The 24,657-nt window shown below is 35.3% G+C and overlaps 1 protein-coding gene across 1 annotated transcript in view; it reads left to right on the top strand.

Annotated features, from left to right (window-relative positions):
• Positions 1-1,971: 1,971 nt before the first annotated feature.
• Positions 1,972-24,657, top strand: part of LOC108680625 — a 30,039-nt gene continuing 7,353 nt past the window's right edge. The window contains exon 1 of the mRNA XM_018169498.2: positions 1,972-2,536. The gene's annotated coding sequence lies outside the window, so the exon portion shown is untranslated. The remainder of the gene's footprint in view (positions 2,537-24,657) is intronic.

Below are 24,657 nucleotides of genomic sequence, written 5' to 3'. Positions count from 1 at the left end.
GTTCCCAGACCAAAATTAAAAATTATTTTTTGATCAGGTGTAAAGAGAATGTATTTTTAGTGAGAGTTCATGTGCCATTAATCTTAAAAGTAATCACATTTGAGGTTATTTTTAATAAATTTTTTAGCTGCATTTAGAAAATGCAAAGATTTGAAGGCATGAGGGAAGGAATGACAATTTTGTTTGAGGAATGTTGAAATAGATGGCACTAAATAATCTGAATCCTGGCATGAAATTTTTATTGTTTGGAACAAGTGAAGGCCAATGATTTATTATTTCGTTTGAAATTCCACGTAGAACTTTCGTCTCCAAAATCCACTATTTTAGTATATGTAGGTGCAGTGCCTACGAACTTACCTACATGTAAACCATTCAAAAATGTGATTGTTAATCGATTTTCTCGACTCTTTTATGAGTAAAATAATTATAGCCGTTATTTTGTGATATGCATGCATATCAAAAATTTCTAAAAAGGTATATTTTGAGAGACGAAAACAATTGTGTCTTGCAATATTGAACTGAGGGACGCTTGGCTTGGATGATATACTAAAATAGAAGTGATGTAATATACAGATATACTAAAATAGAGGTGATGTAATGTATGTAGCTACGCCACAAGTGATGCGAGGCTCTGAGCATCACAATTGCTAACTGAACTGTATTAGAAGTTTAAATATAGTGCACAGAAAAGCAAGATCTTGAAATACTCTTTAGCAATCGAATGGTGCAAAAAAAGATGAAATTGATACAATATTTTTTTATCATATTAATTTATAATTATTTTCCTGTCGTCACAGTAAATAGAAAATTTCAGGACTGAAAAAGTTAGGCAAACTGTAATTTTTATAATTTTTGAAGAAAATATTTATAGTTTTTAATTAATTTATATTTATTACTTCATATTATTATTATATATATCGTTTATATTGAAGCCGAGAGATGTAGGTACCAATATCTTTTTATGTGTCGATTTAATGATAAAAACGCAAAAAATTCGCTGGACCTCGACGCCATTAACAATCCTGCTATATTTTCTTATACTCTAAAAACCCTCTTAATAATCCGAAAATCGAAGAAAAATAACTTTTAGAACAAACATAGATCGGACATGTTATATAGTTAAATCTGTAGACGATATCCCGTAGATTTTAACATGCATTGTTGAAGAAGTCAGTGTAATTGATGCGGTATGCGTTAAAAGATTCTTAGAAAATGTCCTCTGATTAAGAGTATTAAGTAAACACTGTCATTCTCATAAATATATACGGAGTTATTTGCAGGAAATTGAGGTAAATAATTTAGCAATGATTGGTACTGCGCTTGAGAGAAGAAGTTAAAATTTACATGCAAACATACATTGTGGGCAGCTAAATAAATTCGCTAATCATGATGTAAAAATTATAATCAAATCTATCTAATTGAAAAGCTACGTAAGGAAAGCAATGTCCAGAAAATATATCACCGAGAAAATCAATTTATTTATGTTTAATTTTCCGAATAGTTTTGTAATGCTTTATTCTTCGTGGTCAAGTTATATTACGCATATAAAGAACTGAACGTAAAATTGACCTAGCCATGCAAATGATGGAGAAAATACAAATCGATGAAGAGGTCTGAACTAAATTTGATTGTATTTAGTTAGGTTAAATTATCATAATTTTGACATTTTCTGGGAGAGGAATCCAATGCAATTTAAAATAAATTTTCAGCTATAGATTTCCTATTCTCCGTCTCTTAGCCTTTTTTAATTTCATTTTGAGCTGTCGAAATTTTTTGGTGTCTATCACGGCTGACTGTTCAATTATCTTTAAAGGTCATAGTTGAAGTCAAGTATCTTTCCTGAGTATATGAAATTTCATCAAAATGACACTTATGTTGGTAGCTAAATCGTTGATAACATGTAGAGCTCCGTGCGATGCAGATGATAAGATGGCTTGTATGGTGTAGATGCCCTCAGTTGCGGCTCAGACGTCAATGTGGTCGTGTGTCGCTCGCGCTCCCAGCCGATCCACCTGTGACTCGTGTCCGCGAGAAGCGGCTCCTCGAACTGCTTGGTTATTTAAGAAATTTGGACATTTCCGTTATAAGCCAAAAAAATTACGAATGCAACGCGCTAAATATCACCGAAAAAAGTCTTGGTGGTTTCCAAAATTGGATCATTCATAGAAATAAAGAAGGAATACACGAGCTGACCTAAATATTTATTATACAAGGCAAGAAATAGAAAATAACATCTGTTTATAAGCAGAACAAAAAAATTATTGGAGGCAACGCGCCATTCATCACAGGGAAATACGCGGTAATTTATTACTTAATGCCAATAATTAAGTATTGCGTTAGAACACATGTGCGTCATTCGTATAAATACCTGAAATTCTTTCGAAAAATTCTCAATGCCAATTGATTCTTGTGAGGTTACAAGAAAAAGATTAAAATAATTGGTCTTAACACGACAAAATTTGTCCATGGAGCGAGTACAGCTGGAACGTTCAACTTGATGCCATCCATACTTCCATGAACAAAGTTATCGTTTAAGGTGAGTTAGCTCATACTTATTTTCGTTATTATTTACAAATTAAATTGTATTTTTATAAGTCGTAATTTATATTTTTAACATGAATTTCGAACAATAAAAGCAAGGCGATAGAGTAAAGCTTCAGCTGGAAGAGTTTGCAAATATTTTTCCGTGACAACGAACACATTATGGTAAACAAAATAGTAGTTGTTGATAAACATTTGCTACATTTTTCTGAAATAAAGAGAGAGTGTCTTATATTTAATAAGGTATCCAAGGGTTTCAAGATATCTACTTTGTTTAAAATTGCATTTGAAATAATAATGAATACGTTCAGGAATATCGAAAAATTTTGCAGTTTAAGAGTGAGAAAAAAGCAAATCAATGCCCTCAAATTAGATTTTAATCGAGAAAAAATATTTCCAAAATGAACTGTAAATCTTTTCAATGTCCTCACGGGGAAAATTAAAATCTGAAACTATTTTCTTGCTTCAGAACATGCTTTCCATTTTTTAAATTGCTTTCCATTTTTACAGCTAAATATGAATGTCGCCGTTAAGTTGAGTTTTACTAAGTGATCTGTTTCATTATGAAGTCCACATGACCGTTGATACAGTATTTTGAACTGAAATCATAATGTTTATGTGTTTACCAACCATCAAAAATGTGTCAAAATTGCTATTCGTGTATTAATTTGATGTAAGTCAAATTCCGAATTTTGATATTTCATGATGAAAATTCGATGGTGTTCGCATGTTAATATTCCTAATACTTACTTTATTTTGGTTAAAAAGATTTTTCATTGAAATTCTCCTTCGAAAAAATCCTTGAAAGGTCTTCACCAGTAACATGAACCTCTGTGTTTAATATTTAGATACCAAACTCAGTAGCAAAAATTGTCAGACATTTACGGTCAGCAGTAAGCTTTGGCTCTAGGTTTTATATTTCATTATCCCTTTCAGCGCGAGATGGAATAAAGATATTTTATAAGTTGTTGATACTCTATGGGATGCTCGTGACAATAACTGTGGAATTTTAAAGCGAATGTTAAAAATTTAATTATACAGTGTCAGTTTCAAAGCACAGGCTTCTTTTTTAAATCGAGTCTTTGCTTGGTGTTTTACTAATAACATCTTATGTCATTACCACATTTATCTGCTCTGTGTTTTAGTTGTTAAATACGCATTCTATCATAATCACATTTATCTGCTCATTGTTTTAGTTGGTAAATACATTCTGTCCGGTGTTGAAATCAAGTTGAAACGTGAAAATTATTTATTTATACTTAATTACTAAATTAATTTCTGAAACACGAAGTTACTTATCAGTAAAAAGTTTTTACATGGAAGGAATAACTATGACTTAGGTGTAGAGGGAGAGAGAGGCGTTAAACTACGTAGTGATCGAACTTTTTGATTACGTTTATATCATATAAATATTTAATACCGATATATATTTACTGAACATTTAATATTTAGGACATTTTAAATAATGAAATCTAGGAAAAATCTGCCGCTCGTATCAGTTTACAGGCCCCGACCAGAGCTTCCCGGGAGCTAGAGAAGGTCCTAAAATTTATGCAGAAGCCTTGAATATTCCCGACTCAGCTTCTTGGAAATAAAATGCGCCCGTAAGGTATCGGCGAGATTGTTTCTCGATAGTTTTCTGAAGAGCCATCCTAGGAATAATGGTCTCGGTGGTGGCAGGTGAGTGCTAGTGCGATGCAGAGAAGCTACATTAGGTGCGTTCAGTTGCTGGTAGTTGTTGCATGCTAGTAAAATGCAAATATAAAGTGACTGGGCGATGGTGCATTAGATTAGCTGTAAGCTTTGAATTTGTGATGCACTGTGTTGAGTTGTGATGAGCTGTTGCAAAGAGATGCAGACCTCCTGCTTTCTGACAGCTGCTTGCCCGTCGGCTGCAGATGGTAAATTTTTTTTAAATGACTGTAGGCATCGCAAGGGTCAGGAATGCATATACTACTGCATCCCTGACAAAAATTCCGTATAAATAAATAAGATTCAATCAAGTTTGACAGAGGTTTTTATATGTGTTGGTGCGATAATTTTAAATTGTAACTCAGCTGTCAGCGTTTCGTTGTTGATGGTAGAGAACATGATCGTTTTACAAATAAATTTTATTGCGTCTTATAAATTTCTCTGCTGCGTCCTATAATCTTAACTTAATTAAACTAAAAGGTTCCTGAAAATGCGGTGTTCTGCATCACATGTTGAAATTTATTATGGGGAAAATTAAGGGAAATCATAGCTAGAAGCACTCATATGCATAGAAAATCTGCGCTCATACCTTAAAGTTCACAAATGAGGGATATGGTTAGATTGATTCTAAAACATTCAAAATAGAAAAATATATTTTTTTGCGAAATAATTGTAACGCAGGAATTGAAATCATCGAAAATTCCTTCAATTAAGTGATTCATTTAAAAAATCCCGAATTTCTGACCTGAGTATAATAGTTAATTAATCCCGATTAAATTCCGAAATATCTCGAGTGACCGGAAATTTTCCACGACTCTCATTTAATGTTTCAACGAATGCCTAAGCAGTTCCTCTACGGTGTCCGAGCCTCCAGGTCTCAATATTTCATCCCAGTGATCGCGAAGTGCTCGGAAATGACTTGTTCAGAAGCCACCTTGCGATCCTTTTATGGAAATTGAAATACAAAACTGCATGTGGAGGTCCAAGTGAAGCGACGTAGTGAAGTTTCAGGAGAGGCTATTTCCCGTTGGAATATTGGGAGAATTTGGGAGGAAAATTAAGTTGGATGAATTATGTAAAGGAAGGGAGGATTCAGAGCAGCTATACGATGGCATTTATTGGCAAACTTTTTCAAGAATTGCTTCAAATGGATGTAAAGAACAATTTGTTATTTCGAATTGCAATTTCTTTAGGCCTTGAAATTGTAGATGAATGAATAATTTTTATTCGCCTAACTATTTTATCTCAACATTTACAGTTGAGATTACATCGAAAAATATTTGTATACCTCTATATGTATATAATAGAATGTTGAAGTTACGAGTATTAGAGATCACTAAGCTCACTGGCACTCTTTTAATTAATATTTTGTATTTAATATTTATCTGTTTCGCCATTTTTCGATTTTGAATTCTTTGTCACAAAGAAGTGCGGAATAAAACTTCCAAATAACGGAAATGCTTGAATTATGGAATATTTGTGCTATCAGATGAATAAAGATAATTAAAATACCAAAGGGATTCGATGATATGCAAATGTGAGCAAAACTCGCAAAAACAGGGCTAAAAATTCAATGACCACTACAAATAGTTCATCTAATTGAAATTACCCGCGCACAAGAAAGCTGTCGCAGAAATAAAACAAGCGTTGGGGGTAGCGGCAATCGCGAGGAAGCTGTCGGGAGCAGAAACATTTCAACCGCGAAAAAATTTGCTAAAAACAAAAGATGCTGGTCGTTCAAGAACGACCGAAGTGAAAGCTGCATTTATTTTACAGTTTCTTGTGAAATGAAAATAGTGGTATCAGAATTCTCAGTACAACTAAGATATGTCAGAGACACAAATTTAGCGACAGTTGGAGGTGGCTCTCGAAAACATTTCTATTCAGGCGTAACTGTGAAGCACTTAACAGTGTCGGTGGAAGTTACCAAATTAGAAAAGTTTTGTTGCAATGGCTGCAGGTTGACGACACACTCGAGTTGTTCAGCGCTAGAAGTGAAAGATGAATGATTTCGTTAGCGTTGTTAGGAAACAGAACTCATTATTCCAGCAGTGCCTGGGGAGATATGCCACTACATGTAGAATGATACGGAAGTTTAGGGTTACTTTTTTCCATACTCTCAGTAATTGACTATCCCATATTTCATTATTTTGGTGGGAATTAGCTCTTACGAATCGATATTGAGCTTACAGGTTACTTGACGCCCAGAAAAAATATTGACGTTTAATGTTCTGTGTTGGACGCAGAGCCAAATTTCAATGTGTGCGGTTGTATAGCTTTGAGTTCTGAAATACGGGCATGCGAGTTCAAATAATTTTTTCAGCAGCAATGAAAGTTCTTGAATGCTTTTTTAAAAACTGAGAACCTTGTTTCGGAGTTAAATACTACAATATAAGAATATAATTTTCCCTATAACATTCTATTGAATTCTCTTGACAAAGATGAAGGCGTTATGAACACGAAGAAATTCAGGATCAAAACAACTAAAAGTGCGTTGATGAACACTACTGTTAATAATACACTCTTTAAGGCATTCATATTGCAAGACTTTGATCTCTATTGGGAAAGAAGAAAAAAATATTTATTAACTTTGCATTGCAATTGCACTCTGTGCACTATTGTTGGGAACATGATGTTTTGAGTTAGGAATTAATAAGGAAGTAGTCAAACATTTCTTTGGTCAAAGTATTTCGGAGGATATATTTTTTTTTTTGTTATTAAGTATATTCATTAGTTTTGTTATTTTTTTATTAAGTAATAATTCATAGCAGCGTGAATTTTAAATCACAGTATTTTTTCCTTGTTGTGTAAATTTTGCTTTAGCTTTATCATATGACTACTGGATTTTACGTCCTTCAATGTGCTTTACATTATGAACTTATCTTACTAAGGGCAGTGAAAATTTCCATATATACTCAACTTCTTTCAAATATATAATTAATCGGTATTATTTTCAAAACGTGTCGATGAATAAATTGCTCAATTTCCTTTGAATTATTATAATTTAAATTCCTGAGAAAGTAGGACGGATTCAATTTTAAATATTCATGGGTTACAGTTCAACTGCACTCTCTCAATTTAAATAACGTCAATCATCAAGCTGGGGAAACATGCACCTGAAGTGAGCGAAAATAAGCCTTGTTGTCTAATATTCAGCTAGACAAAAAGGTGATATACAAAATACAGGCGATATTTTTAAATATTAATTTGCAAGGAACTTCTGACACAGTTGCCGCATCTCTGGACGTCCATAATGCACAGTATTTGAAAGTTTCTAATTGGACTGCTGGACAATACAGACTGATATCATACTAAGAATGGAATATAGAGACTAGAATTTTGCAGCCAACGATAGACATGAATCTAAAATTTGTGCTGAACGAAAACAGGAAACTCTAATTTATGCAAGTAATTTTATAAGTTCAATTTTCTTTTATTTATAAATGAGTAGAACTCCCAATTATTATTCTTTTGTGGGCAAAAGGCTCCGTAACTCTAATGAGGTCTGGATAGTACTTCCTACATTCCAATTGAAACTAACAATTTCGTCTTATGTGACGCTTCCTTTACCCAAAATATACTGAGTATGGAATCAAAAATGCTCTGCTTAATTACTGTTTAGATGTATATGTATTACCGCGCTTGTAAGTATATTATAACTTTCAACCCTATTTCTACCTGTGCGTGCATTCCATATCATACTACATTCCACAATTTACTCCATCAAAAATAACTGATAGAAATTAATCATAATCCAGGTTAATATTTGGGATTGCACCAGACTCACTGCATCCAATAAACACAATGTAAACGAGTGACTCGATCCAATATGACCAGTCAATATTCGGTAATATCTGGTCCGTATTTACACTCGAGCAGTCGCCGTATATATCTTGCTCCCACTTGGCTCAGGCTGTAGTTCATTGGCAAAGCTTCGACTTCGCGCACCAAGTGTGGAATTTGACGGTCACTGCTTCAGCCATTATATGATAAAATAGTAATTACTTATGATGAAGTCTTCTCAAATAATGCTTTATGTTCGCGATCCTCCCTCAAATTATGCCGAAAAATGACGTTGATTTCCAGCGTGCGAACAGACGCTAATTTGACGTTACTTAATCAAAACAATTTGAACATGTTCAATCTAACTTCAATTGAATGTATTTTATTTGAAGTAATTTTAGTGCCTTCATTTTTTGTATGCCAGCGACTGCAGTAAATATTATTTATTTAGAGTAAAGTAGCGACAGTAAAATTTACTGTCGCTGTAAATTAAATTTACAGCGACAGTAAATTTAAGCTCATGTTTCATTCTTTTGATGGCGAGGCTCGTATAACTGCTTGCATTAATTTCAAAATATTGAAAAATTTAACGATGGAATAAATTCCTCAAACACGAGACTCTCCAATCAAAAGTTGAATTCAAGATTTTTTAATTTGTGTTTTCTATCACAAGGATTGTACGTTTTCAACTTGGTGATATTACATAAAATTATTTTACCACTATTCAAACTTTTTATTCATCAAGAACAATCGTTACAATGCTTCGAATGCACAGCGATGTAGGCGCACTGATAATGCACAGCGATGCAGGTGCTCTGATAATGCACAGCGATGCAGGTGCACTGATAATGCACAGCGATGCAGGCGCTCTGATAATGCACAGCGATGTAGGCGCTCTGATAATGCATCACAGCGATGCAGGCGCTCTGATAATGCACAGCGATGCAGGCGCTCTGATAATGCACAGCGATGCAGGCGCCCTGATAATGCACAGCGATGCAGGTGCTCTGATAATGCATAGCGATATAGGCCTCTAGTAAAGTACCGCGATCTAAAGTGCATATATCGCAGAGCCGAGCGAAGCCGATAACGCCCAACTGTCTTGTTTGCCCCGAAATGGAACCTTAATTATTATATCCCAGCTTATATTGGGATTAGGTGAGATCGCTAAAGGCTTCAGTTGTTCATTTCGGTAAGAGCCACGAAGATCATGACCGTTCGTAATCGTTTACGAAAACATGGATGAGAAATTAGTGGTTTGGTACGTTGTTATATTTATTGAGAACATTTGTGGGCAAGACGAAGTAGTATTTTTAAATACTTTTTGTAACATAAGATAAAGGTTTTTTCTGATGCGACGTAATTAATAGAATTTGTAAGTGCAGATCAGCGATGGACCAGCAAAATTTGGCAATGAACAAAAGAATGTTGTATAATTTTTCGATATATCTTACAATGAACACGTTGATCTATTGGCAAATGAAAGCGAATATTTTCATTCGGGGGCGTTTATATAGTGACACACTCCTTCAAGCCTCACAATATACAATTTTCAAGTCAGCCTATTTTTACTGCCTGAATGGGTAAATGATCATACAGGATCCATAATGCATTTCAGGTTGCTTTGATTGCAATTGTATTAATTATGAGGAAGATACTTATGTCAGTGAAAATTATTGGCTTTGAAAAGCTTGCGAGCATATTCCCGGGTAAAATTTTTCAGATCCGCCGTCATTAAAAAAATTATAGTTCAATTAATAATAAAATTGCTAAATCTCTAATAAAATTCAGATATTTCATCTACTACCAAAATTTATGTTTCGAATATATTAACTTATAAAATGATCAGCAGCAAGTAACGCCAGTGCTGGAACATCTAACTTTCCAATATCATACTCGACGCGTCGTAAATTTCTCGCGATACAAATGAGAAAAGTTTCGACAACATAAAAAGTTTCGAAAACCTAAGCACTTGATTTTAAAAGTTAACATTTTGTCTTTCGTCCCAACACGTTCGTTCATTGGAGCTCCCGCGTTGCCTACGAGGAAAAATAACGTGTTAATTTCACGGAGTAAGTTACAAGCGAACAATAAAAATAACGACGAGATGTTACTCACTCACAAAAAATAACAACGAGATGGTACTCAAAAAATAACAACGATATGGTACTCACAAAATAACAAGGAGATGGCACTCACAAAATAACCACGAGATGGTACTCACAAATAACAACGAGATGGTACTCACAAAATAACAAGGATATGGTACTCACAAAATAACAAGGAGATGGTACTCACAAAATAACAAGGAGATGGTACTCACAAAATAACAACGAGATGGTACTCACAAAATAACAACGAGATGGCACTCACAAAATAACAAGGAGATGGTACTCACAAAATAACAAAGAGATGGCACTCACAAAGTAACAACGAGATGGTACTCACAAAATAACAACGAGATGGCACTCACAAAATAACAAAGAGATGGCACTCACAATATAACAAAGAGATGGCACTCACAAAGTAACAACGAGATGGTCCTCACAAAATAACAACGAGATGGCACTCACAAAATAACAACGAGATGGCACTCACAAAATAACAAAGAGACGGTACTCACATTTCATTACTCATCATACATACATCTTTATTTTGATTTCATTGATAAGTTCATCTGGAAGCCGATATTTTCGCTGACATCATATTATCATTTCAAAATTAAACTCATAATTTCAAAGCTTGCTTCATAAGCGTAATAATCGAAATATTTACCGATAACAGTGAGGGTAGTGAAAGTTTTAGTTAAATATATTATAGTGCAAATACAGCTGAACATATTTAAAAATATTCTTTCTTAAAACAGGGCATGACGAAGAAGCGGGCGAGAAAGAAGACCAATTACTTACAGGATACAATTGCCCCCATTTATTGTAGTCCAAGTTCATCTTCCTCTGAATTTATCCACAAGCCAGAAATTTATGCAGCAGGCACAGCAGTTTGTTGCTGCCATTGACCGATCATTTGTTTACAATGTGCGCTCGGCCTGACCATTAGTTGTGGGCATCGTTCATTTACAGAGTGCGCACAATTTGAGTTGAGCACCGCGGTGACTATGGAATCCGGAGGTCGCTTTGCTATGCAGGCATAGTGACATTAAAACGAAGAAACAGACGGCGTCTTTCACAGCCAGAGACTCGATCTGAGACTTGGTCTGAGACTCGGTCTGAGACTCGGTCTGAGACTCGGTCTGAGACTCTGTGTCTGAGACTCGGTCTGAGACTCTAATAATATTATGTATATTATGTAATATAATATTAATATAAGTATTTTTATTGAATAGGCAGGGTCATCTATCAGTATTTTTTATACCACATAAATATTATACAATTTTGCTCATACTCTGCTAACATTTATTTACAGTACATTTTAGCTGTGGTGTTTTTTATGACCATTTTCAACATGGCTGTAGAACACCTCATTCCAAACCTATCAATTATAGGAACAAAAAATAATATAAAGCCTCAGTTTCATAGATAGAAAAAATAATAAAGTTCACGATCGGCATCGTTATTGAGATTTTTAACATTATTTTTTATCAAGTAAGATCAAATACAAGGTCTTTCTGCTCTATAAGGTATGATAGAAACGAGTACGACAAAGTTTACGTTCGGTAGGCCATAAAGTACGCGGTTGCCTTCTATAGCGCGTCATCTTCGCTGGCTGCAACCTTCCGGCATGTTTGAAGTGACGTACGTAAGTCAGACGCGCGTTGACGCGTTGCCGACGTAATATTTCATTTCTTGTTATCCTTAGACGAGCGAAGGAAGCGCCACCAAAAGTGTTGCGACGATCGTTCGAACGCCTGGCAAGTGGCGCCTCTGGAACGGAGCTCGTGGTTGCTCGTCCGTGCGACATTTACGGCGTTCCAGTGTCTGAGTGAAGGCTCAACAAACAGTCTAAATGTCCTGTAAAATTCATGCTGCTCTCGCAAGAAACTCTTGCTAAGAGGTGCTATGTTTGGGACGAAATTAGCCTCGCTTTCCAAGCGACACAATTCGGCCCTGAACGAGCGACCCGAGGTCTGCCAGATTGCAGCGTACAGTTCTGTCTCTCTCAGCAGCGGCGGCAGCTTCGCTTTTGATTGCTTCATGTGACTCTTGTTGAAACGAAGCTTCTGCCTGCCAAGTCTCCACTTTTTTAAAGTGGTCCGGTATAAATTTTTTCATCTTTCAGTGTCAAAGAGTTATTTTTTAAATGGTGGTGAAGACAGATACTTGCTGGAAATGAATAAGTAAATCTGATGCTTTCAATCATCTACATATTTTTTAAATAGCGGTGAAGACAAATAATCTTGAACTTGCTGGAAATGAATGAGTATATCTGATGCTACCAATCATTACGTATTTCAAAGTGTAAATTCATTGCCGAAATTAATCATAATGCTACAATTAGAATGTCTGTGTAAAGTTTTTAAATAGAATATTAATTTTGTTTAATCGTAAATCAATTTTTAAATTTTCTCCAATTAATAGTTTTGTTAGTTCATGAGGCATTGGTTAAATTAATGTTAGAAAAAAGTTGTTATATTCACGAGGTTTAGATACGATTTCAGTAAATATTTGGTTTTATGCATTGAACACAACTACTGCAACCTCTGTTGATCACACGCATGATGCATAGAGGTAAAAAAAATCTCTATGAAATAAAATATGTAGGCTTCCATCATTTCTCGAGTAGAAATATATTTTTTTTCCCAGTTTCAAACCGAGAAACTATAAATATTTCGACAGAAATACATACAATTTACAGAAATATTTTGCCCCCAGACTACCATTATACCTTAAGAGGGTTGGATCGTTCATATCGAATCGACGTGTCTCAAGTCGGCATAACAATTTATTGCAGCCTTTATAGTTCAACATTTATCCTTTCTACCTGAACCATTTGAAGGCCCGTAGAGCATCGTTATCGAGGGACATCTTCACAAAGTTTTGCATCTTTTTTAGCGAAAATTGTTTACTTTATTGCAGAGCTTCGCTCGAGAAGGAACGAATATACAAATCTTTTCAGTTTTCAATTGAGTTTGAAAATAATGACTGCCTTTGTGATGTAGTGCGCTGCTTCAGAACCAAACCCTCCTTGGAAGGAACAGGTAAAGATTATTCATCGTGAGCAGTTTGAAAGGGAAAATAATTTAGCATGAATATATCAACGCATGAATCTAAATAACGAATAGGTTGTTCAATAGGAGATGAAGAGGAAACGGGCAATTATCACAGCAATAAAGTTTCTTACTCGAAATGAATAAATTTACGGTCAGAGACAATAGTGGCATCGAATCAGTGGTGGCATCGAATGGAATAGTGACAATAGTGGCATCGAATTACGGTTCCAATAGTGGCATCGAATCAATGACATAAAAATCAACAAATATATTTTTACTTACATTGACGTAATGGGGAATAAGAACTGGTGTATCAGAATAACACATTTATTCTTCGATGGCTTACATTGATCAAATCTCGATTTTGTGCCAAAAAATATAATAAAATAAAATTTGTTTCAATTCTATTCTATCGATGACTTATATATGTGAGTCTTGGTTCATAATGATACATCATCTGGGTTGTGGCGGGAACATAAGTTTTTTATCCTGTGCTTTTGCACGAAGCGCTTTTGCAACCTCTCCATACGAGGTTGATTATAAAAAAATCAAATATTGAGGTGACGCACAAAGTATATTATAGAGGTGACAATTTGTGGTGCTGGGACTAAATTCGCACAAGAAACCCACATTATTACACTTTCAAACGAAAGAGATGGTTCTTACAGATGGTACAGGGTGACACAAAAAAAACAGAGCTCATAAAAAGTTGAATAATTTCCACAATACTCAAGTAATCCTGTTATTTGTTTCAGATTCATTAAGAAGACGGATTGATCTAAGAGTCTACCACGTGTGAGCTTCGAGATGCCTTGGACTACAGAGCAAAAGACATTTGCAGTTGAGACATATTTTCGGCTAAAGTCTGAACAAAGAGTTTTTGTGGTATAGAATTGAGATTTTGCAGATGTTGGCTACATAGGTTGTACATAATTCCATAGAATTTTTGTTTCAAACTGAATAAAATTTCAGGAGTTATAAGACTTTTAGTGAGCTCTGTTTTTTTTGTGTCACCCTGTAATTTACAACAGCTTTACCGCCAGTCATAACAACTGCACAATGACCATTTTAGTTGAAGCCGCGTCCTAGAATAGTAAGCAGCTTCAGCCCAAGAGAGACTTTTATCTTCTAAATTTTTTGTCTTATTTGGATACGTGCGTCGGCTTAAAACCAACGCACAGCGTGGCAAGCACATCCTGAAGTTGCTGACTATAGCGTAGCATCCGTGGCTGATGTTAACTATGGTTCATTTCGACACAATTTCAGTCCCGCACTAAGAGTTTCAGAAACTCTATTTTACATAAAACATTGAAGTAGCATCCGGGACTAACAGCATCTCCATTTATGTCAATAAAATTCAGGAACAGCATCAACAACTTCCAAAGCCGTAGGTTCATATGATCCTATTCTGTTGGAACCAACATAACTCACAGCAGACGCGATTCACATAAATGAAACATGAAACATTTTCTTGCTCAGGTGTAACTTTAATATCAAAGTTGACAAGTGACTTTGATATCTCCATTTATGTCAATAAAATAAAGGAATAGCATGGGCAACTTCCAAAGGCTGAGGTTCATTTGATCCTATTCTGGTGGATCTAACAACATAACTCAAAGCAGTTTGCAGTCACATTAATGAAACATTTTGTAGCTATGGTTTGACTTTGATATCAAAGGTTCTTCTTCAACAGCTTTTCCCATCAAGCGAGCACAGACTGGGGCTCATATCGATGCAAGACGAAGGGACGAAGGTACGTAGATTAATGGCTTGAGCTCACAAGACGTGAGCCGAGTTCTACGCCACCGTTCATCAGTACGGAATGAAGTTAGGGTACGATTAGCTACTCACTAAATTGGTAATGAAGTCGTGTGAACTTAGCAGCGATCTAGGAATACGAATTTGAATTACATTCGAATGTCAATGTGTCGAGTTTTTAAAGAAGATATTGATTTTTAACTTCGTTTCTGTAAAATTAGTAACTATCGTCAGAGCAGTTAAATTCCTTTATTAACATTTAACATGTGAAAAGAAATCCTGCAGTGTGCGATGAAATGAAAAAATTTACTGATAAAGCGTGTGATTTTTAAGGTAATAATGTTTAACAATAATATAGACATTTTTAATTCCGACATCTTAGTTGTCAGCAAAGGCTCCACAGTTGTTTTTGCACGAAACTTGATGACTACTAAAGACGAGTGTTAGGATGACTAGAAAATAAAAAATGGAATAAATATAATTAAAAAAATTTAAGCAACTGTAACTTTTCAATTGAATCAATTGCACTTTCCCCTACGTTGCCAACGCGTCGGACCTCTGAGTACCGTACAGTATGTGAGCCAGCCACCCCAACCAAACAAGACCGTTAAAAGCCTAGAGTGCGAGTTCAAAAAACCTCTACTCTGACGTTGGGATATTTTTGAGGTGAAATACACGAGCATTCGCAGTCAAGAGTGCCTTTCTTCGTCACTCGCTGATTTGTTGAAAGGCCGCCTAGAATTGTCGACCTCACAGCCCTTAAATAAGCGTGCGACAGTTCAAATGCTTTAGCGCTGCTTTCAACGAACTTGCGGTATTTTTGAAGAGCCGGCATTATTTGAATGAAAAATGGCAGTGAGCAGTATGAGGGGTACCATTCAGAGGGAAAACTATGCTAGTGGTTTATGTATAAAAAGTAACAATATGTGGAGATCTCTCTGACAATTCACTATGCGGCGGGCTATGTAAATGAGAGCAAAACACAATTCCGCTCATGTGCACTAATTTCAATTAATTAATTTTGATTTATGACTAATTTCAACTCATTTGCAAAATAATGATACGTAGTACTGGTCGAGTTTGTTTATAGTTGTATTAGGAACATTCTAAACATAACTTTTTTATATATTGATTAATTTTAAATACTGATTAAGAATTCTTGTGAAGTGATGATATGTGAATAAGCTTCGAGGTTTAGCGAAGGTTCGGCTCATTTTATTTTTTTATAGATTTGTATACGCTGGTTTAGTAGTCATGCACATTGAATTTATATATAGATAAATAACTAACAAATTTTGTTTAGTAATAAATTAGGTCGAATTGAAAAAGGCAAAGCACATCCTTAGCACATCCATGTGCGAAGGATAATTATTATTTTTTCCCAATGTTAAGATTTTTAAAATAAATCTTACTGCGCTTCAAAATTCTAAAGCAATGCACCTCCTGGAATTCCATGTCTAATAAGTCTTTCTAAGTATCTTTTATAATAAAATTAGCTTAAAAATATTCATACGTCAGTTATTCTCTCGGGTTTGGAAATCATTTACGATTTATTCTCACCGAATTAGATATAAACTCCTGCCGTTTAAAGCATAAAATTGAAACAATAAATAGAGTGCTAAAATGAATACATTTAATAAATATCTTCATGCGCGGAGCAAAAAAAACCTAGTAACCTGCGCGGAAAATTTTGTAAAATCTTATGGAAAAAAAACAATAATAATAAATTATAGTGGCGCTGTCCTCGTTTCTTGCACATGTTGTCAAGAGGTAATGATACTACAATGTTCTATAATTACAGAACCGAGAGACATTATAACAACAATCAAGTAGAAAACTGGGAGAGGCAATCCTGACTGAGTATTCCATAAAAAGTAATTACCAGAAGAGCCATTACACTTACGTAACGAGCGATTATGTGCGAGAGAACAGATTGCCTTGCCAGTAAAATGTAGAGTAACAGCATTTAATTCATGGCTTGGATAAGAAAGAGTATTTTAAAGTAATTGCCCAACTCAAGCCTCCGGAAAATGTGTGTGAATAATGAGCTACCAGATATGCCTCCTAAATAATATGTCATGACATGCAACAAATACTTTAATACATTGCACCAAATTTACTTAAATAATGAACTGTTATACTACATTTTATTGTTTTCTTTAATCATTCTCGTGAGTTGGTAAACAAAATCGTCGTCCGGGCTATATTATTTGCTAGAAGTTCTACTGTCACCAAATTTGATCGCAAAATAATTAAAATGCCTATTAAGAAATAATGTTGATTGAAGTTTGCATTTTTCTTCGTGGCCAATTATCCTGAAATTTAGCGCACTTGTAGAGTGTTGATTAATTTTATTGAAAGTGAAAAAATTGCTTCAATTTTAGTTAATTACTTTGGAATTTATTTTTGATTTCATGATTCAAATAATAGCTTTCTAGCGTTCCGTGACTCCTATATTTACAGCGTTCAATAAAACCAGCCACATTATAAAAGTTCTCTCCTGGAAGTCGCATGCGAAGATTCACTTGGGGTCAGCGTCTTGGCCCAGAGCTTCTCATTGCACGAACAATCCATCATCCGCAACCAGCCGGCCACTTCATCTACCCTGCTAAGCAACTTGCCCTCCATCACACCAAGATTGATTTCATGCCAGCTTGCCATTATGTTTAACTAGAGCTTTAAGGCTTAACCCTTATTAGGGATGAAGAAGTCCGTTGTGTCGCGTTTGCTACCTCATGTTCGTACATTCATTGAAAGCTGTGCAAATGAACTGTTAGAAATTAAGCTGTTATCCTCCAGACGTCCACACAATTTCTGAATAATTTAGATCATTATTCAGCAAGTCCTTCAGATCAAAAAGCTCCTTGAAGATTACGCGCGTAATTTTGCGATTTATTCAGAGAAATTTATTATGGTTTTGATGGTTCACATGGGCATAGAAAAACAATATATTCTAATGCTTGTGCTGGAAACTATTACCAAGCGTGGTATGTTTGGTGGAATTTATCAATAAATTATTTATTTAAAAATAATCCATGAACACACAAGCTGAGTATTTTTTTGAATTTATCACCTCGGGCAGAAAGACATTTAGCGCCAATGAAGTATATGCTTGAAATAAAAACGAAAAATAGTTTTTAGTTAATAATAGTTCATTAGTGCTAATTATTTGTTATTTCCAAGCTAATTTATTTACTGAGGTTCCAACCACCGTGCTCTGGCAGTCAGCAGACGAGACTTTAAGCAGGATTTATGCTACATAATAGGGCTTGCAACATAATTCAAGACGAGCTTAACTGCATAATTCAATACAATATACCGCCCATTAATATGCACTTCTCACTTCTTTAGGCAGTTCAGTTATCAGATTTTTTTTCCTTTTGTTAAATAAATTTGCACCAAAATTTCTTTGGATTAATCCAATATTTTGAAATTGAATAAATAAAAGTGAGTACCTTGCATAATTTTAAAACAAATATATTAAAAGAAGCAAATTACTGTAATTTGCAATTTTAGTGAAACACAATTTATACTCTCCTGACGTTAAAGAAATAACCATATTAAAATCACTTGAAAATGAATATAGTCATTATCAAGAAGAAGCTGGAAAATTTTTGAAAGCTATCGGTTTATTATGAAAACTTCGATAACTATCAGATACACGAACTTCTATTTTAATCCAATGGTATGATTTTATCTATAAACGCATCGGAAGTTCTCAATTTCAATGGGTCTAAGCAGGAAATTTTTTAATAAAAAATTTCATCGAACGAATCCTCATGGTCCTTGTAATAATAGTAAAAATTGGTTCGTTTCAATAATGGAAGGCATATATACTTTCACTGTATTTTGCTTTTACTCACATAACTAGGTTTCAATTCTTTTTCATTATTATAAGCTAATTTGAAGCAAAGTAGAGACGCTACTACCGTGAGCATGGGATGTTCCGGCATACGCAAGCAAGAGAATTGAACTCTACAGCACTCACACCACGCTGTTTCCAGTGAGTTTATGCTCAAAAAATGTCCTTAACATTGTTTGGAAACAAGGCTCTGAATTTCAATGCTCGACGTCTGTAGAGGACATTGCAGTCTGGCCCGGGCGTGTTGCGGCGAGAAATGCATACACATGCGGCGAGAGAAACATATAGCAGGGTTAGAGAAATGCATTGTTTGAGACTTTACAACGATTTAGGTTGTTCGAAATCTGTTTTGTGAATCACGAATGGCAGGGTGGTCCAGTGTAAAGTCCAAAGTACCAAGATCGCGGCAGTAAGTTGTGGGTTTGATCCCAGCTTCCTGTGATAGTTCTGGTCAAAATCTGCAAGGGGGCAGGGCATTTAAACGCAGTGGATATTGGAGCAGTGAGATGCGTGTTCGAGACCCACAGAAAGCTGTGAGTGAAAGCAATGCGATGTTTAGAGTCGGCAGCAGGTCAGATAGCCTAATCTTCAACGCTGACACCGCTAATTATTTATTTATTTATTTATTTAGTTTACGAATAAATATTCATAGATGTCACGTCGATGAAATTCTGATTTAGGTGACAGTGAAAAGATCTTCATTACCTCGTGCTGGAGTTATCTGGAGTGAAAATAAATCGAGTAGTTCAGTTTCTTGCAATGTAATGCAAATTCACGACGTACGCATGTTTAATTTTATTGTTAGTTCACAGTTGTGTTTTAACTTAGAGTAAAATAGTGGCAGATTAATGACAACAGTCACTTCATTATCATGACCTACTGAGCCTATGAAAAGAATTATTTATTTACGAAGCCTTATAGCTTCCGCCTAGGAAGTTGAAGTCTCGTTATACCGCTAGGGGAATCACTCCACCTCGTAACAGAAAGTTATGAACATTCTTAAGTCCTGGAACATTATAGCCTCGCTCATCGTCAGCAGCAGTTTATTAATGAAAAACTTCGTATTCTAGTCGTGGTGATCCTTGGTAAATTCCAAACTCCGTAAGTCTATATATTCCATAGTAAGCTAAGACCACGGGCTCCTAAAGATGAGCCATAAAATTTCGATAACCGAGGTCATCTTGAAGCCGACGGTCGAAGGGATATCGCTTCTGCCGCCCCTACATCAGCAGTTAATATTTCATGAAAATCGTGTGCGAATAATTTAAGGTACAAAGGGTGATTTAAGCGATGCGAATTAGTAGCACCGCTGTTATCCTGACACTAACGTTATAACAAGTGCATTAATAAATAACTACATTTGCTTACTATAAATACGCCCCTACATCAGCAGTTAATATTTCATGAAAATTGTGTGCGAATAATTCAAGGTGCAAAGGGTGATTTAAGCGATGCGGGTTAGTAGCACCGCTGTTATCCTGACACTAACGTTATAACAAGTGCATTAATAAATAACTACATTTGCTTACTATAAATACAAGTCCAATATGAAACTAGAGACATACAATAACAAGAACTATACAATAAATAAATCATAGAGCTTGGAAATATACTTTCGAAAAAGGGAGAGTTTTTCTCCAGCAAAACGAATACTGAAAGTGAACAGATGGTGGAAAACAAATATTGCTTACTGATATATGCAAAGGCACATATTAATAAATATTTGACTTTTCGTTTACTGTCCAAGATAGTTAAAATGAAAATTTATTAAGCGTGCTAGTTTAAGGTTACATTTACAACGTTAGTTTGATCGGACTTTTAGATACCAAGAATAAATTAGCTTTTTATTCAAAGGTAATAAATTATTTATGTTCGAGCCAACAAAAATCGCGAACTAATTTTTTTAATTTACCAAAATATCCACAATATTAATTTATATCTTCGTATTCCTCTTAAATTCTTGAATACTTTCATAACTTTAAACTACAAAAGAAGAATTTTCTGCTAAAGTGTTCAACTTCAAATATATCACATTAATGTATGGAAAATTATTCCGTAGCCATTGTTAGCGCATTTTCTCACTGATGGAAAAAAAGCGCTATTGTGCTCGTCATGTCCGTCCGTCCGTCCGTGACTTCACGGACGGACGGACGAGAAAATGCGCTCTCTGTCGCTCACTGCAGTTAGTACTGACTTATATTTTTTAATGAAGTTAATGCCTGCATGAATGGCCGGTGAATCGCATATGAGGGGATCGCTTCTTCAATATGAATGTCATAAGCAGCATGCGGGCGAGCTATCTACTTCTGTGCTACAATAATCCATATGAATAAATAATTTCCTGTAAATTGTTTGTTTGCATCACCGATGTTTCCATTACAGAGGTAGTTATTAAACGAATATTGCGGTGATAATAAGTTGCTCCAGAATATTTTTATTATAATTTATTGTGTTTTTAAGGTGAAACGTAAATTAGATTGTCGAAAAAAAAACGTTTGAATTTTCACAGCAAGACTTCAAGTGAATAAGAGCTCTGAATTTCGAAAATAAAATTTCTCGTCTTCCAGCCGCAGTAATTAGTAAAGGTGAAGTTTGTGAAGTTTTGCAGCGGATGTAAGTTTTACTGCATAAACCTCTAGTTTACTTACGCGGCTCTACAGTTGTCACCGGAAAAATTTTTGTTTGGCATTTTTTCAAACAACTTCCGACCGAAAAGCATGAACACATTTCACTTTAAAATCTTAATTTTTTAATTTGAATAATCAATAAATTTTACGCACAGAAATAATCTATTATTCAAAACCATTATCTCAACTATCTACTAATGATATGATCGTCAAACTTAATTTCGACATGGAAATGTTAGTTCAACAAATTCTAGTAATCTTCATTACCGCTGAAATGCAAATATCTCCACTATATTCCATTTTATTCCCATAGCTCTGAAAAGCAGATCATCATTTCTTAGGACATATTTGCCTAACGACCCTCAGTTTCATTTTTCCCTCGACTATGCAGCCCTCATTACTGCTGTTTCTGAAGGTTTTTGTCCGACGCGCTGAGGCGAAATAAAGCGCGTCGGCGGTGCTCTAAAAACCGGGTCTGGCTTCCTCAATACTGCTGATCATGCGAGCTAAAGTTGGCGTTATTGCTGCTGGGGTTGAATGCGGGTGTCTGCTGGTCGTGTTTTTCTGGTGTTGCTGCTGGGATTGAATGCGGGTGTCTGCTGGTCGTGTTTTTCTGGTGTTGCTGGTGGTGCTGATCGCGGGTGTCTGTTGGTCGTGTTTTTCTGGTGTTGCTGGTGGTGCTGATCGTGGTTGTCTGTTGGTCGTGCTTTTCTGGTGCTGCTGGTGGTGCTGAATGCGGGTGTCTGTTGGTCGTGTTTTTCTGGTGTTGCAGGTGGTGCTGATCGCGGCTGTTGGAAGGTAGTGTTTTTAATATGTCCATGCTGATTTTATTCAATGTTTCCCGTTGATCCTTTTCATCTGCAGCTTCTGATATTCCTTTTGACTTTATGTTGTTGTTTGCTCTGCTAATCGATTCTAGCAGCAGCTCATGTTTCTCCATCGCTAGTGTTGCTGCAGTTTTGTCGTCTAACGCAGTTACACTAAATAATTTTTTCCCGAAGCTGCTAGTGAGATAAATGATGCGCAGCAATTACCAAGATCCCGTAGAACCGACAAATGACAGTTTAACATTTAAATATATCTTGTTGGCTTTTATTGTAGTTTTAATATGTGGTACAATTTTTTGTTCAATTTTGTGTGCACAAAACAGGTTTTCATGATTTAAAGTTCGATAACGTTCAATTTAGAGAAGGTTTGCTCATTAAGTTAATTGATGTTCAGGTTAAGCATTTGTCACCGGAAAATTTAAAATATTGATCATACTTACGTCACGAACGATTGATTAACACTTTCATAAAAGAGGTGTAATTCATGCACCGCAGTGACGCACACAATGAATTTAATTTGAATATGAGTTTAACTAACAAAACTTATTCATATTTTTAAAAATATTTTAGATATTTATTAGGTTCGAAGTCAAGCATGACCCGAGGGTCCTGTTATTTTCCCGCTTTAAATTGAGAACTTTGAGAGGCTGTAGTTTCTTAGGAACTCTATTTTTATGCTCGGCTTAGAAACTGGGTAAAGTTCTCGTATAAATCCCACGTAAATATGAGCTTATTACCAGAAAACGAGCGAACCAAGCTAACAAAAAATTTTGAACTTTGGTAATGAGAGGCCCGCAATCTACACCATATTGCCTCAAGTAGCTCCCGGAAACTGACCACTTGGTCCGCACCTGCGGATCGCTTCTCAATTCGAACTTACCTCGTTCCGAGAAGTGAAGGGAGTCCCAACGGCAGTATTTCCTAGCAAATCGAGATCTTGCGAGATTCCCTGAAATGATCGAAGTTTTACGACCGCAATAAGTGGAAGATGGAGTACAAAAGATCTTTTGAATTTATAGATTTTAATAGTGTGAATCCTAGCATCATATATTTCATAATCGAAGCTTTCGTTTGGCTAATGCTGATGATGAGGAATATCGAATCGGTTACGTTTAAATGTATCGATTGCTGCATTCAGAGACGTGATGCGTATATTATTGAATTCAAATTGCAATTTTAAAAGATGCAATTTGCAATGATATATGATAACAATTGAAATTTTCCAATTCTTGCCACAGCTAAATTTTATAACCTACACATACAACTAACCCTTGAAACTCTATAAATGTTTAGTTAAAGCAAATAAAAAAATAATTCAGTTCCCGTCAGGATTATACCAAATAAAAAATCACTACCATCAGTTTTTAAAATTAATAAAATGCAAGCATCGAAATTATATCAGCAGTTTCTGCACTGTATTTTCCAGGGTCCAAACAATAAAGTTTCGATGAAGCGCCTCGATGTTGGATGTTGTAATTTCCTTTTATCGATAGAAAAGTGTTCGACAGAATTATTCCGCCATGCGTGTTCGGCAACGTATCTAAATTATTTGAAACTTTACGAGTTTTTGGCGGACCGACGGCTTCTGGGGGGCTTGATGAAGCGAGGGAGAAAATTAAAAGCAATAAATGAAGTCAAGTACGGAACACATTTTGCGGTGAAGAAAAAACTCCCAGAACCATACCATGGTACCATAAAAAAGATTTGCAAACAAGCCCTAACCGACTAAAATAATTCTTTCGCAGGCCATATAAGGGACGTAAGCGCTCAGGTGGCGGAAATTAAGGGAAAAGAACTATTGTTAAAGTTAATGTTAGGATAGTTAATGAGCGAAATTAAAACATTGTTTTTCTCTTCTACATATTACTTTAGGAACTTAGCAATTTGTGGAGAGTAGTTAAGGAAGTCGAATTACCATATCAGCAAATTAATTAGATTTCAGACGAAAATGAAGGTATTAAATGCATTTGGCGTCTTCTAATAAAGATTCATGCTGTTATGATAAATGGATTTTGAGCAAAATATTTCCATTTGACATGAAAATGTCATTCTCTGAAAGTCATTTATTAACCAAGTATTTGTATTGTATCACTCACAAAGTATTTTCACGTTTATATTACTTATTTTCAATGTACGCTTATTAAATCGATTTAATGTTGATCATCAATCTTCGATTACTGTCTTTTCGCGTTCAACAATATACAGTAATACATACAACAATATACAGTAATAATATACTGTATATTGTTGTAATACAACAATATACTGTATACTGTAATATACTGTAATACAACAATATACAGTAATAATATACTGTATACATAATACAGCTGTCGGAAATTTGTTAGGGAGTAATCGCCCAGACATGATATTAGAGTATCGTAAGGCAATAATGATTAA

The sequence above is a fragment of the Hyalella azteca genome, unplaced genomic scaffold (genome assembly GCF_000764305.2).
Source record: "Hyalella azteca isolate HAZT.00-mixed unplaced genomic scaffold, Hazt_2.0.2 contig17904, whole genome shotgun sequence".
In the NCBI taxonomy this organism is placed as follows: Eukaryota; Metazoa; Arthropoda; class Malacostraca; order Amphipoda; family Hyalellidae; genus Hyalella; species Hyalella azteca.
Note: the sequence above shows the minus strand (reverse complement) of the source record. Positions and strands in the feature narration are given on the sequence as shown.